Consider the following 14,796-nt stretch of genomic DNA (forward strand, 5'->3'; position numbering starts at 1 on the left):
TATTAAAATATCTAGTGCTAGTCTTAAACCATGCATGAAGTCTAAATCTACCTGTTAATTATCTGCTAGGGATCAGGAAGGATGAACAGTTTCTTACCCATATTTCAAAGGTAAATGATCATTCCCCTGCTGAATTCTTACATTTCCCCAAACACCCCTTCCCTCGAGGGTCTAATGGGGTCAGAGCAGGAGTGATCCTCAGTTAACTTAACTGTCTTCATATGGTGTTGGCACTTCATGGCCCAAGGGGCACGCCCCTCAAGAGTAGGATTACCAGATGTCTGGGAAAACCCAGACATGTCCTCTTTTTAGAGGACTGTCCAGTTGTCTGGATGGATTTTCAAAACCTGGCAGTTTGTCTGGGTTTTGGAAGGTCCTGAGCTCAGAACTGTGTCTGAAAGGCCTCCGAGCATTTCATATTACAGTTTAAGATGTTTATATCTGTGATTGTATTTATATATATATATTTTTTATTTATTTGTTTGTTTTCGTTAGTCTCTTGACAAAGGCCTGCATTGGCCGACAGGGCATTATTGTCGAGTCTACAGTGGCTGTCACGAAATAAAGATTGCTTTTGTTGATCCTGAACTTGGCTGGTGACTTCTCTGCTATGTGACTTCTTTTATGTACTGGATTTACTGTGCTCGTCGTAGAGCATCCTTCTTTGGCTCTTCTTTGGTGTCAGACAGAGGCATCAGCATCGACTTAATCCAGTTAACTTTATATCCTGAGATCCCAGAAAACTTCTCAATCACAGCAAACAATCCTGACAATGATTGCACATTCACATAAAATAGCAAATCATCTATGTAAGTTGATAACTTACAACTTGCCACTCCCATCTGAACCCCCTAAATCTCGTTCAACTGAACTGCAATAAGGAGAGGTTCCAAAGCCAGATTGAATAGCAAAGGAGAAAGTAAGCATCCCTGCTTTGTTCCCCTAAATGAAGGTAAGATATCTGACAAAACCCCATTAATAAAGACTTGTGCACATGACGAATTATACAACAAGTCTACCATTTTAATAAAATACTTGCCTAAGTTGAACCATGCCAATACTCAAAATAGATAAGTCCACTCAATCCTGTTGAAGGTTTTTTCTGCATCTAGCAACACCACCAAATCGGACATTTGTAAAGCTGATGAAAGCACATTCCAAAAAATACAGGAATTGTCCGATGTATATCTATCATGAATAAATCCACTCTGATCTGCATGCACCAGAATTAGAAATACCTGGAAAGACACACTGAAAGAACTTTAGCATAAATCATATCCACATTAATCAAAGCTATGAGTCTATAGTTCTCCATCTTAGAAGAGTCATGGCCAGGCTTAGGAATCACCACTATCCTCAACTCTCCAAAAGACTCCGTAACACCAACCTCATTCACCAAAGCCTGAAAATATTATTCCAAATAAAGAGCTAACAAATCCTGAAAGGCCACATAAAATTCAACATTAAATCCATCTGGACCAGGCGCCTTACTCCATGATAACAACTTAAGAGCCTCCCATATCTTTGTCGCTGTAATAGGAGCATCAAATTGCAAGCGCTGTTGCTCAGTAAGCATCGGATATTCTAAACATAATAAAAACTCATCTATCACTTCTCCAGAGGAATCAATTTCAGAAGAAGGGAGTGAGAGAAATGATAATTATATGATTTACAAAACAGCCTAATAGGCTTTTTGGGGACCATACTGAGACCACACGAAGGACCCTTTGGCAGGGCCCTTCGGCAGGAGAGACCCGCCTAAGCATCTGCTCTTTAAACAAGGCAGGAAGTTTGCCTCCTGTGTCAGGTGGCAGGACTTAGCCACAATGTACTGAAGCTCTGGTGGGGTAAGGAGGGACCAGCCGGAAGCTTCCTCCTTACCCTGCTAGTGTCCTGTGTGGAGAGAAGATTGATATTCAGGCTCTCTGTCCTTTAAACAGGGCAAGGAGCTTGCCTCCAATGTCGGGTGTGCAGGGCTTAGCCACCATGTACTAGATGTTGACCATGTCTAAAGTACCTTGGAAGAAACTGAATACACTTTTTTAATTTTTTTTTTTTTAATTAAAGGGCATTTCTTGCACCCACTTCAGTTGGGAAGCCTTTCTGTAAAGTACTGTGCAGTACTCAGTGGCACAAATTTTTGGAAACTGCAATAAAGGCTCAGTTGATTGTCAAAGGCTGCAACCAGATTCATTCTATACTGTATATTCCATTTTGGCACACTTTAAGTTGCTATGTACTAAGATTATTATTATTTTGCAACTTTCTTTCTGTAAAATGTAGCTGTGTACTGCCTAGCAATAACTTCTACAAAGACTTCCAGTTTACGAGTTGGTTTCAAGGATACTTAAGCATGGAGCAGCCCTTTTGAGGACTTCAGTGTCTGAAGGAATTATTCTTTTCAGAATTTAGTAATCTCTGGATTACATGGGAAAAATCATTCTGTAGGTTTTAATTGTTTTATTTCACATGTTGAATTTGAATAACTTTTTTATTTAAACCACTGATATCATAGTAACATAGTAGATGACGGCAGATAAAGACCCGAATGGTCCATCCAGTCTGCCCAACCTGATTCAATTTAAATTTTTTAATTTTTTCTTCTTAGCTATTTCTTGGCAAGAATCCAAAGCTTTACCCGGTACTGTGCTTGGGTTCCAACTGCCGAAATCTCTGTTAAGACTTACTCCAGCCCATCTACACCCTCCCAGCCATTGAAGCCCTCCCCTGCCTATCCTCCACCAAACGGCCATACACAGACACAGACCGTGCAAGTCTGCCCAGTAACTGGCCTAGTTCAATATTTAATATTATTTTCTGATTCTAAATCCTCTGTGTTCATCCCACGCTTCTTTGAACTCAGTCACAGTTTTACTCTCCACCAGCTGTCTATCTATATACTTTCGTAGCAAACCTTTTCTAATTTACGTTCAGTGTTTAAATTTATTTGCAGTGGACTAAATATTGCTGTTAATTGGGTGAATCCTGGCTCTAGCCCAGTCTGCCCCGGCTCTGTCTGGACAGTGCCACATTGGTTGGAGGAGACGGTGGCATTGTCCCGTTAAATGCTCTACTCAGTGCAATTCAACCATGCAGGAACCCCATGGTTAGTTATGACAACGCTGGGAGTGATGCCAGTTTTTTGGCAGTGATGCATGGGTGGAAGAGAGTGGGAACACCTCTCCGTGTCTGAGGCTTTTCTTTCGCCTTAAAAGACTTTTTCTGGCTTCGGTGTGTATTGATCAAATGGAGTGATTTGTTTTCTAGTATATTGTATATTTTCCTCTTTTTTTGCTATTTATATAACATTGGGAGTGTGCAATTATCAGAGATATCATTTCTGCAAATAAAACACAGCTTCATTCAGAAAAATGCCTTTCATTATTACTTTCCCTGAGTAACAAGTATTTACAACATCCTACAGTATTTTCCCTGCAAAGCTTCTATAGTCCTTCATCACAGTATACATAATTATGCATAGGCTGTATTCAGTGGGGCCTGCAATCCATCTTCTAAGGCAGTGTCTGTCACCAACACAAAGACAACTTGTATAGTAGAAAAAGTCAAAACGGACCATGAAACTGACTCATTACTATTTGACAAATAGATCTTTTTATGCAATATAGTCATGCAATCCAGTAGAGAGTTGGACAGGGCTCAAATTCCCTTCATAAGCAAAGAAAAAAGGTTAAGCCATCTTTATGCAAACTGATGACACATTACACAGAATTGCAGAAGCCAATGTTGCTAAACTCTTCAGGGATCAGCACAGCATCACACATGTTACAAGCTTTGGAGAGCCGCTTGGGCTGTACGTCTGCGTGTTGTATGCAAAAACAACAAGAGAACGAGTGGGGAGTGGGATAGAACACGTCAACCTTGGGACAAACAAACCTTTATTTCTATAAATTCAAAAGAAATACAAGAGCACATAAATAAAAACACATGCATAAAAACTCCTATGGACGTAAAGTCCTTATATTGAAAGGATCCAGCCAATGCCAAGATCCGTGTTTCGGCCCCCCAGGTGGAGGCCTTCCTCACGGGTGTGTCTGTTGGTCCACTGGGTGTCACTCCAGTGCTGCGAATGCAAACTTTAAAAATTCTTTAACAATACTAAGAACATGTGCAAGGCTCATAGAAAATCCAAAGAAGGAAATCAACAGGGTACACAAAGGCCTCCCGCCAAAAATATTTGCATGAGAGAGATTTACGTATAATGGAGGTGACAGATATGCCAATCTGCTCTTTGCATATGCATTAAGGCTATTCTGAAAACTTGACTGGCTGGTGATGCTCCAGGACAGGGTTGGGAAGCACTGCTTTAGAATGAGTGAGCACTGTTATCAGCAAATGAAAAAAAAACATGGACCCACAAATTCTATACTGTACAGTGCGCCAAAAGATATTATGCATCTACATCAGCGTGCTTAGCCGATGTAGGCCTAACTTAATTGTTTAATAAGCTTAATCGGTGCTGATAATTAGCATTTAACACCTCATAATTGCTGTTAATTGGATTTCATTGAAATTTAGGCACCTGACTCAAAATACGTGATTCTATAAAAAGTAAGGGCTAGATTAACTAAACCTCCAAACCGTGCACGATCCATTTCCGTTTGCATCCTGGCCGACAAAGGCCAGGATTCACTAAGCAAACCGATCGTGTTCTGATTGTTTTGCGAGCCCTTAGTGAGTAGATTTCCCTCCGGCCCAATTCACTAAAGTGTTTAGCGATCCCCTCCCAATCCGTGCATGCAAATGAGGGAAATGGCATGCAAATTTAGGAGGGCAGCAATTCACTAAACACTATAGTTAACACCGATTGGGTTTGCCGATCAGAAAAGAAGCAACTGCTGAAGACCAGTTGCTTTTATCCTGGCCGACTCTCCTGCACTCTTCTGCCCTTTAAAACCACAGGCTCGCAATGCTTTTTAGCAGAGCAAGCCCATGGTTTTAAATCCACCGCCGCCACTACCATCGGGCCCGATGCTGTCCACCCGGTCCCCACAAATATGGCAGGAGGGATGCCAACTCCCTCCTGCCATCGTGAAACCACCATTGGCCTGGCCCGGCCCACCCCTCCCTGTACTCTTTATAATTATGGCAGAAGGGTTCCCACACCCTCCTGCCATAGCTACAACTACTAACTCCCCTCCCAACAAGTACCCCTAACCCCCCTCCCTCCCCGAACACCCCCAAAAATTTGCCCCGCAACCGCATCGAAAATAATTATGGCAGGAGGGTTCCCACTCCCTCCTGCCATCGGTCCCACCCAAAAACTAAGGCAATGGCAGGAGGGATGCCAACTCCCTGATGCCACCCCCCCAGACACCCCCTCCCTACCCCCAGCTTTCTATGATGTGGACACATTTTTTGAAAGTAGGAAGAGTGTTGGCTAATGCAGCCATTACAGGTAGCATGATCGTTATGTCATCTGCATAGGTGAAATGTTTTATTCGTGTGAGGTCTAGATTGACTCCCAAGGCTTACATTAGAAGGTTGGATACCCTCTGTGTGGGTGCCAGCTGTTAAAAAGTTCACCATCCAGTACTATAGTGTCGAGTGGTTAGGAAGTCTTGGAACCAGGAGAGGACTGGGCCACTAAATCCAAAATCATTGAAATACCAATCACATATGAAAATGCAGGAGGGAGGAGAGTCTGAAAACCAAATTGAGCAATTTAGGAAGAAAGTTGAAATCCAGATCCTCCAGGGTAGCATATTCAGAAATGCTCCCTGTTCCACATGCAGGACCCAAGAGGCTGGCACAGCTCCAGAATCTCAATGTGTGATTGACACGATGGTATAAAGATGTGGGATTTAGATTTGTTAGAACTGGGCAACATTCCGTCCCGAGGACTGAGTTGAGAAACCTTGTTTTAGAGAATAAGTTCCCATCGAGCTCCCTGTAATAGAAGCAAAAAAAATCCATGAATAGGCTTATTACGTACTCGCTACCCATCAGTGAGCCTATATTTACTACTACTTATCACTTATATAGCGCTGAAAGGCGTATGCAGCGCTGCACAATTTGACATCTATAGATGGTCCTTGCTTGGAAGAGCTTACAATCTAACTTGGACAGACAGACGAGACATATAGGGTTGGGGATGCAGAACCCAAGGTGAGAGGTGTTAGGTGTTAGGGGAGGGAATATTTGATGTGTATTAGTTTTTGATAGAATAGTAAGTGATGGTAAAGTGTAAATTGATTGTATCTTATGCTGCACTTATTGAAAGTTTTAAAAATGAATAAAGAATATATAAAAAAAAGAAAGCACTCTCAAAGAGGTGGGCTTTTAACTGGGCCTTGAACAATGCCAGAGACGGAGCCTGCTGTAGGGATTTGGGCAGCTTGTTCGAAGCATACGGTGCAGCAAGGCTAAAGGGATGGAGTCTGGAGTTGGCAGTTGAAGAGAAGGGCATAGATAGGAGGGACTTAACCAGCTGAGCGGAGTTCATGGGGGGTGGGGCACAGGGGGGAGATAAGTGAAGAGAGATAGTGAGGGGCAGCTGAGTGAGTACATTTGTAGGTCAGTAAGAGGAGTTTGAATTGTATTAGTTTTGAACATCACCCCATTGTTTTCCGCCAAGCAAGGAGCTCGAGTATGGCAGAAAAAAAGGTGGCTGTTACCTTCCTCTTCTTGGGGCACCATGTCTTTTCATTTTCTTTCAAGTCATTTAATGCCATCAAGAACATTCCTGCTTTCAAGGAGTCGGCCAAGCACTCTCTAACTGGCGACTTCGTGCGCATGTTGTGTCAAGAGTTTCAGGCATCAAGTGGCAGTGACAGTTCCCACATTGCTGAAAAATGTGCAGTGAACAAAAGGTAGCCTGGCACTCAAAGAGGGTCCCTCTGTAATTGGGCTCTGTGACTCTTTTTCTATTCATTTGCTAACTCGGTCAAGTTACTATTGCCCTCTCCAATTGTTCCTTGAAAGCTTTTCATCACATTAAAACTGATGTCGGAGGCAGCACAGTATCTGGTGATTTAACAAGGCCAAGGGCAAACTGAGTCATCTGTGTCTATGCCGAAAACCTGATGCACTGTATCTAAACAGAATTTAATAGGGATACACATGCGGAAAGCTGCACGTTAATCTGTATTTTTATAGCATGTCTATGTGATGACCATGATTGTTACAATTCAAAATCTTGGAGGGGCTGCGGGCTAGAGGTGCAGTTAGGTATAACAGAGCCTGTCTGTAGATTGAAAGAGAAAAGTTGAATTGAAACACACAATAGAAGAGAAAAATGATCTCATATTATTTTAGTGAATTTATTGGGAGGTCAATATTCAAAAAAACTGAGCTCCTTAAAAGGTGCCTATAGATCTCTTACCCTGCAAAGAAGCATGGTGTCTACTAGAGCAACTCCCGCATCCTATGGTTGAACCTTTGGACACTTATGGATGCCACAACTTGCCTATTTTAGGCTACCAAGCTGGCCTCTTTGAAACTCTACTAGGGCTTAAAAGGCAATTAACTGGGAGACTGCATACACATACGTAGGTTTATAAATGAACACTTAGAATGGGTACAAGTGAATCGATTTTTTTACTCCATCAAAAATTACAAAGACCCTAGGCACGCGATGAAGTTACAGGGAAATATTTTTCAAATCAAATAGAAGGAGATATTTTTTCACTTAGAGAATAGTTAAGCTCCGGAATGCATTGCCAGAGGTAACGGCGATTAACGTAGATGGGTTTAAAAAAGGTTTGGACAAATTCCTGGAGGAAAAGTCTATAATCTGTTATTAAGACAGACATGGGGGTAGCCAATGCTTGCCTTGAGATAGATACCCTATTGTACTTTTCCCTCCCTTCATTTTTATTTTGATGTATTTATTAACTTACCATGTCCCTCCTTCCCATTGTTTCCAGTATGTCAATGTGTCATATATCCCTCTTCTGTTTATTATTTTTCTTTTATATATATACCGGTCTCTAGGATATTTTTAATTTTTAGTCGTATCCCATTGTAAACCGTTTAGGTTCCTGTTTGCTAAACGGTATACCAAAAAAATAAAGAAACTTGGAAACTTGGAGCATGGAATGTTACTGTTTCTTGCCAGGTATTTGTGACCTGAATTGGCCACTGTGGAAACAGGATACTAGACTATGTGGACCATTGGTCTGACCTGGTATGGTTATTCTTATGTTCTTAATCAAAGTTTGATATCATTCACTTGGTAAAAAACACATTATGAGCGCAACATGGCCATGTCGGGCGTGTGTGTATAAAGACTCAGGAGTTTTTAGTAGCAAATAAAGTATGAAGTCTCCAGTTCTGTGCAGTTTGCGCTTTCTTTGCTGTCAGCCTGGGCAGATTTAGGATGGGGAAGGTTAGGAAGTTATCACTGACTTTCAACACTAAGCCCTAAAGTAGTCTCCTAAATGTAACAAATAAATGACAGGTGCAAACTTAGGAATATATGATAGATAGTGAGCCAGTGGTGGTCAGCGTTTTTTACCTGCCACCAACATTAATCCTGGATATTTAGTGCTGGGCCATGTCCAGGCACCAGCTTTGAATATCTAGGTCAATGTGGCCAACGGCCTCTTATGTGGTTAAGTGCTGATATTCAGCACTTGATTGCCTTACGACACTGCAGAAAGATAGAAAGACCGATCTGGCCACTTAAATTATGTGGTTAAGTGCTGAATATCAGCACTTAACCACATAAGTACGTGCCAACTCTGCCCCCAGATCTTTCTGCCAACATTTAGTATATTAATTAATGGTAACCGCTAGTATTCTGTAACCTATGAGCACAAAATCACACACTTAATGAGCACATTTGTGCATGAGATTCTAGAATGAGAAGGATAACTCCTTATATGGTATGTAGGCCCCTCCCACCCTCCCAGTATTTCTTAGGATTCATCGGACAGGGGCAGGACTCTGCCATTTTGAAGAGGCGGGCCCTGAGGCAGGAGGGATTGGGTATCCCTCCTGCCACTCTTTAAAACATGGTATGGGATGTTAAGGTGTCCCAATCCATAAGGGGATAGGGGGGGAGGGTTCTTGAGCTGAGAGTGCCGGCCCTGCCACCAGCCCATCAGAATGGGGGGGGGGGAGGTTTGACAGGAAGTGGAATCGGGGACATGTTTGTGGGGCTCAGGGGGAATCGGGTCTACTACTGGACCACAAGGGCCGTTTTGGGGGATTAGGGGCAATTTTGGGAGGGCTTGAGAGCAGCAGGGGGGATAAGGTCTGCCACCAGACCACAAGGACTATCTTCGTGGGGCTCCGGGGGGTTGGATTGGCTGGAAGATCCACCAGACCACTGGTCCACTATGAACTTTTTTTGGATTGGGGTTGGACTTTTTGGGAACGTGCACGTAAGAGTTGTACCTACCGCAGAGCTCTTGTAGGCATATCCTAGGAAATTCTGACCATTTTAATGACCAATGCTCAAACCAACAGTATGCATATAATTTGCTTGCTGGTTAGTGTCGAGCTAAAATTAGACCGATGTTTCTCCGGTGCTGTAGAGCTACAATACCGAAGTTTGTGCATCTACCCCCTAGTGGCCAAATTTAGGGATCACAATTTCAAGGTTCTTGAAGAAGCCATGGTACACATGCCTCTGCCTAGGATTGTCACTACAATGATCAGATTAAGTCAGTGGTCTCAAACTCGCAGCCCGCCAGGTACTATTTTGAGGCCCTCGATATGTTTATCATAATCACAAAAGTAAAATAAAACAGTTTCTTGATCATATGTCTCTTTAGCTATAAATTACAATATTATTATTAAGACTTAGCCAAAAGGAAAGATTTATAAACTATAAAGACTTTTACCTCATACAAAATTGTCATTTCTTTAATGAGACATTAACTATTTTTTCTGAGGCTCTCCAAGTACCTACAAATCCAAAATGTGGTCCTGCCAAGGGTTTGAGTTTGAGACCATTGGACTAGGTATATTGGTGGTAGGGGACATATACATTACATTAGTGACTTCTATTCCGCCAGTACCTTGCAGTTCTAGGCAGATTACAAAAGAAGTTAACTGGACATTTCCAGGAAAATTACAATTTAGGGTGCTGTTTACGTGGTTGAGTCTTTGAAGTGAAAGTTAGGGTGCTGTTACAATGGGGGAAAGCTCATGGCACCAGATCCTAGCACTGATTCTTACTGAGCTAGATGCACAAGGAAGCAAGAAGAAACCGCAAGTTAAAAATAAATCGGGTGGGTTTAAAAGTATTTAGAGAAAAAGCAATGGAGCTCAGAGTATGTAGCAACTCATGCCTTGTCAGCTGCCTAAGGGTGCCTATAAGGTCCTGCTCACTAGAGTCCTAAAGCCAAATTGGAGCATCCACAAAAGTAAATGTTTGTTTTCTTTCCACATTGAGTAAGAGCCCTTTAAACACTAGTTTGCACAAAACAAAAGGAAAATAAAAATTGACTGGTTCAATGAAACCCTACAAAAGCAACCTAGGTAAGAGGAAAGCTAGCCTTTATTCCTGAAACAAACAATGCATTCATTATCTCCAGAAAACAGAAACTTTATTTACATTCATCAGATCTAAGGCCTTTATCTAGGTCTATCTCTCCTGGCTCAGACCTTTCTGAAGGCTTTAACTGCAGCTCTGACTATAATTTGTGTTTTTTTCCTAGCTGAGTAAGATAGGCAATTACCCTTGTTACAAAATCTGTAGATTCCAGCTTTCATTTAGGCAGCCTCCCCGTGAAAACCTGATATTAAAAATTCCACTGCCCAGTGGTGTCTCAGAAGCTTGCTGGTTTGCTTTCCCTGACACTGTTACAATTTGATATAAAAATAGGGTTACCATACGTCTGGGAAAACCCGGACATGACCTCTTTTTAGAGGACTGTCTGGTTTCCCGGAGGGATTTCCAAAACCTGGCAGTTTGACTGGGTTTTGGAAATGCTGAGCTCGGAGGCTGTGTCTGGAAGCCTTTGTGCATTCGCAGCCATCACCATGATGACATCATATGCACATGTGCATGCATGTGACGTCATTGTGTCAATGCTTGCACATGTGCGAAGACTTCCAAATGCGGCCTTCGAGCTTGGGGAGGTTCATGGTGCGGGGCTGGGGGAGGAACGAGATGGAGGCGGAACAGGGCGTGGCTAGGCGTCTTCTTTTTTTCAAAGAGGCAATCTGGCAACCCTAAGTAAAAACAATTTTTACCCTAAGTAAAAAAAATCCCTCCAATATCTCTACTTCAGGAAGCATGGGAAACCTTGGCTCTTCAACTAGGCGTTTAATGGTAGAAGTAACTATGGTAACTTGCTAGACACACACACACATATGCTGCCATTTCAATAAGGATCAAACGCAATGTGTAAGATTGAAATTTGGTTGACTATCTCAGAGGAATTGCCTACAATTTCAGTTTCTAGTTGCAGCTCGTTGTGAGTTTTATTCTTGTCTTATTTTGACTTTTTTTCTTTGATCGTTCTGGTTTTAATTGTAATTTTTGGATTTTTTTAATGAATATTAAAACTTTACTCTGATTTTATTATAACTGGGTCAAAATTTACTGAGGCAAAAATTCTGGGGGGTGGGGAGAAAAATATCCAGGAGTGAAATGTGGAGGGGCAAAATATCCTGGGGGGGGGCGAACATTCCAGGGGCAAATTTCACCCGGGGAGAAATGTGTGTGTGTGTTTTGGGGGGGGGGAAGAAACTTACTGATCCCACAGAAAACAGGTGCTAATGTGTGTATCTGCTTTCGGTTTTCCTTGGACTCGCATACATTGGTTCCTCACCACCAGCGTTCAGAGACTTGCATGGGCTTCTTTCCTCTTGCAAATAAAATTAAAATGCCAGATTTTAAAAGGGAAATAATGAGATATCCTTTCTTAACCCCTCAATGCAACCTCGGAACTGGTGGTAGGTTCCCAAAGTTAGGGCAGGGCTCTTTTTGCGCCATTTTTCTGAGCATTGAGAGGAAATAGCTAATCTCATTTACATCCGTTTGCCTATATTTAAATGCAATTTGCAGTAATATTTGGTGTGCACATTGTTTCTTGTGCATTCTGCGCACATCAATACCTGGCACTAATTGCCTCTAGTGTAGAGGTCTGCACGGGAACGGGGATCACAGGAGTCCCGCGGGAATCCCCCCTAACCCACAGGACTCCCATGGGGACCCCCCTCTGGTCCACGGGACTCCCACGGGACTCCCACGGGGACCCCCCTCTAGCCAACGGGACTCCCACGGGGATGGAAGGCTTTGGAAGCAGGGTTCGTCCATATAATATAATGGACACGTCAGCCTTAGTAAAAGAGGGGGTTTATAAGTTAATTACCTGAAGAGAAAACAAAAAGTGTTCCACCAAAGAGATTCCACAAGGAAAACAGCAAAAGAAACTGTGGAATTGATGATCCTGTCAGAAGAAATTGCTGCTTTTTATGGGCGGGGATGGGGGTAATTCCTTGCGGGGATGGAGAGGATCCTGACGGGGACGGGTGGGGACGGAGAGGATCCTGGCAGGGACGGGTGGGGACGGAGAGGATCCTGGCGGGGATGGGTGGGATTTCTGTCCCCGCGCAACTCTCTACTCTAGTGCCGATGTTAGTTTTTGAGCATTGGTCCACCAGTTTGTGTGGCTGTCAATATTTATTAGTGCACATTTTCACATTTTTATTCATTGTTAAAAGATAGTTTTAGAAGTAGCCATTTATCAACATTTCAGAACCTACAGGCTTGAAAGTTAATTGAGGAGGTACAAGGCCAAAAATTTGGTAGGGCACAAAATATATTTGCAAAGGCCCTGCTGGATAGGAATTGCCCTTTCTAATGGTTTCTTATTCGGCTTCTTTTTCTGCTCCACCTATGGCTTTTGTTCCCTTTGACCACAGGAGAAGAATGTTAAATAGGATCAAATTCTTGCTTTTCTCAGTCTAATCCCTTGGTAATGTTGTTTAGGTCAGCGAAAGTCAGATTTAGTGGAGATGCTTAAGGCTTTTTTTACCTTTTAATTTTGTAACAATAACAATGCAGCTAGTCTTAAAACTTGATCATACCATGAAGATCCAGTTTGACTTGCTCTAGTTATGTTTAGATAGCCTTTCATGCTGAAAACAGCCTTTTGCTGAAGTTCTGGCCTAGAATGCTGATTTGCTTGACAATGAGATCTCTATCAGCAGAGCCAAGAGAAAGGCAAGCTGTCCAGCTCATTGTTTCACTGCTCCCTCCTCCTCCTCCTCCTCTCTCCATTAGCACACAGTACACTTTTTGTTAGCACTGCAAATATTTTAGTAGAGTGCATTTTTATTGGCAAATGATTAGGCAGAGGGAAGGAGAGGCAGATCTGGTTCTTATCAGGTCTGCTACCCACTGGTAGCATAAATTGTTTCTTGCCAGATCAGTCAGAACTTTGACTGTGTGTTTGAAGTTAAAATCATGTTCTTCTATTTTCCAGATGTTAACAAAATTAGCATCTTTTATTTATACCCATTATGAGCTTTTCTCCTCTCCATCAGTTAGTTGTAACTTAAGAACATAAGAATAGCCTTACTGGGTCAAGCCCAGTAGCCCGTTCTCACAGTGGCCAATCCTGGTCACCGGCTCCTGGCCAAAACTCAAAGTGTAGCAACATTCCATGCTACCAATCCAGGGCAAGCAGAGGCTTCCCCCATGTCTTAATAACAGACCATGGACTTTTCCTCCAGGAACCTTTCTTAAACCCAGCTACGCTATCCACTCCTACCATAACCTCTGGCAATTTAATGGAGATGCCAAATCCTTGGAGCCGTGGGAACTGATCTTATAAAACAGTGGTCTTCAACGTGCGGCCCCCGAAGTCCTCCATTGCAGCCTTCAAACAGTTTGCTGAAACACTCTTCAGATCCTGTAAATGCGTTCATTTCAGTCTTACCCACTTGATATAATAACTGCAAACAATCTCTTTAAGTATGTTACTCAGGTGTCTCATTTGTGGAATTTGCTACTGTTGACAATCCAAAATGAAGCGAAGTAAGGAATGTAAGGACGTTCTTTATCACCCAGAGAGTGGTAGAAATCTGGAACGCTCTTCTGGAGGCTGTTATAGGGGAAAGCACCCTTCAGGGATTCAAGACATGATTGGAAAAGTTCCTACTGGAACAGAACATATGCAAGTAAGGCTAGACTTAAATAGGGCACTGGTCTTTGACCTAAGGGCCGCTGCGTGAGCAGACTGCTGAGCACGATGGACCACTGGTCTGACCCAGCAGCGGCAATTCTTATGTTCTTATGCATCTGCAACAAAGTGGTTTAGAGACTATGCTAATGCAAGAAAAAGGCACCCTATAATTCAATAACCGCAGTTTTTAGCGTAGGCTGATGCACTGAATGCTCTGCGCTGCTCCCGACACTCATTAGAGTTCCTATGAGCATCAGGAGCAGCACGCCGGCCTGCGCTAAAAATTGCTTCCACAGTTTTGTAAAAAAAAGGGGAGGGGGGAAGTAAGATGGGAAAGTTCCAGGAAAACTAGGCTATAATTATGAAAAACAAAGTCTTCCAAATTAGAGATTTTAAAAGAGCAAAAGACTATGGGCTCCTTTTACGAAGGTGAGTTAGGCCTTACTGCGCAGAATAGCATGCGCTAAAATGCCACGCGCGCTAGCCGCTACCACCTCCTCTTGAGCAGGTGGTAGTTTTTCGGCTAGTAATCCGGTGCGTGTGCTAAAAACGCTAGCGCACCTTTGTAAAAGGAGCCCTATGGCTCAAAAGGTGGTTCTGTCAACTTAGATGACCTCTCTCAGATATTCTTTCCCCTTACACCCCCAATGTATTATGTAACTTCTTCTCTCATGTATTCCTTCACTAT

General features: G+C 42.6%; 1 protein-coding gene across 2 annotated transcripts in view; it reads left to right on the forward strand.

Moving 5' to 3' along the window:
• Nucleotides 1-14,796, forward strand: part of PRKCH (protein kinase C eta) — a 227,910-nt gene that overhangs the window by 194,921 nt on the left and 18,193 nt on the right. The gene's annotated exons all lie outside the window — the stretch shown is intronic.

Source organism: Geotrypetes seraphini, chromosome 7 (genome assembly GCF_902459505.1).
Source record: "Geotrypetes seraphini chromosome 7, aGeoSer1.1, whole genome shotgun sequence".
Taxonomy (NCBI): Eukaryota; Metazoa; Chordata; class Amphibia; order Gymnophiona; family Dermophiidae; genus Geotrypetes; species Geotrypetes seraphini.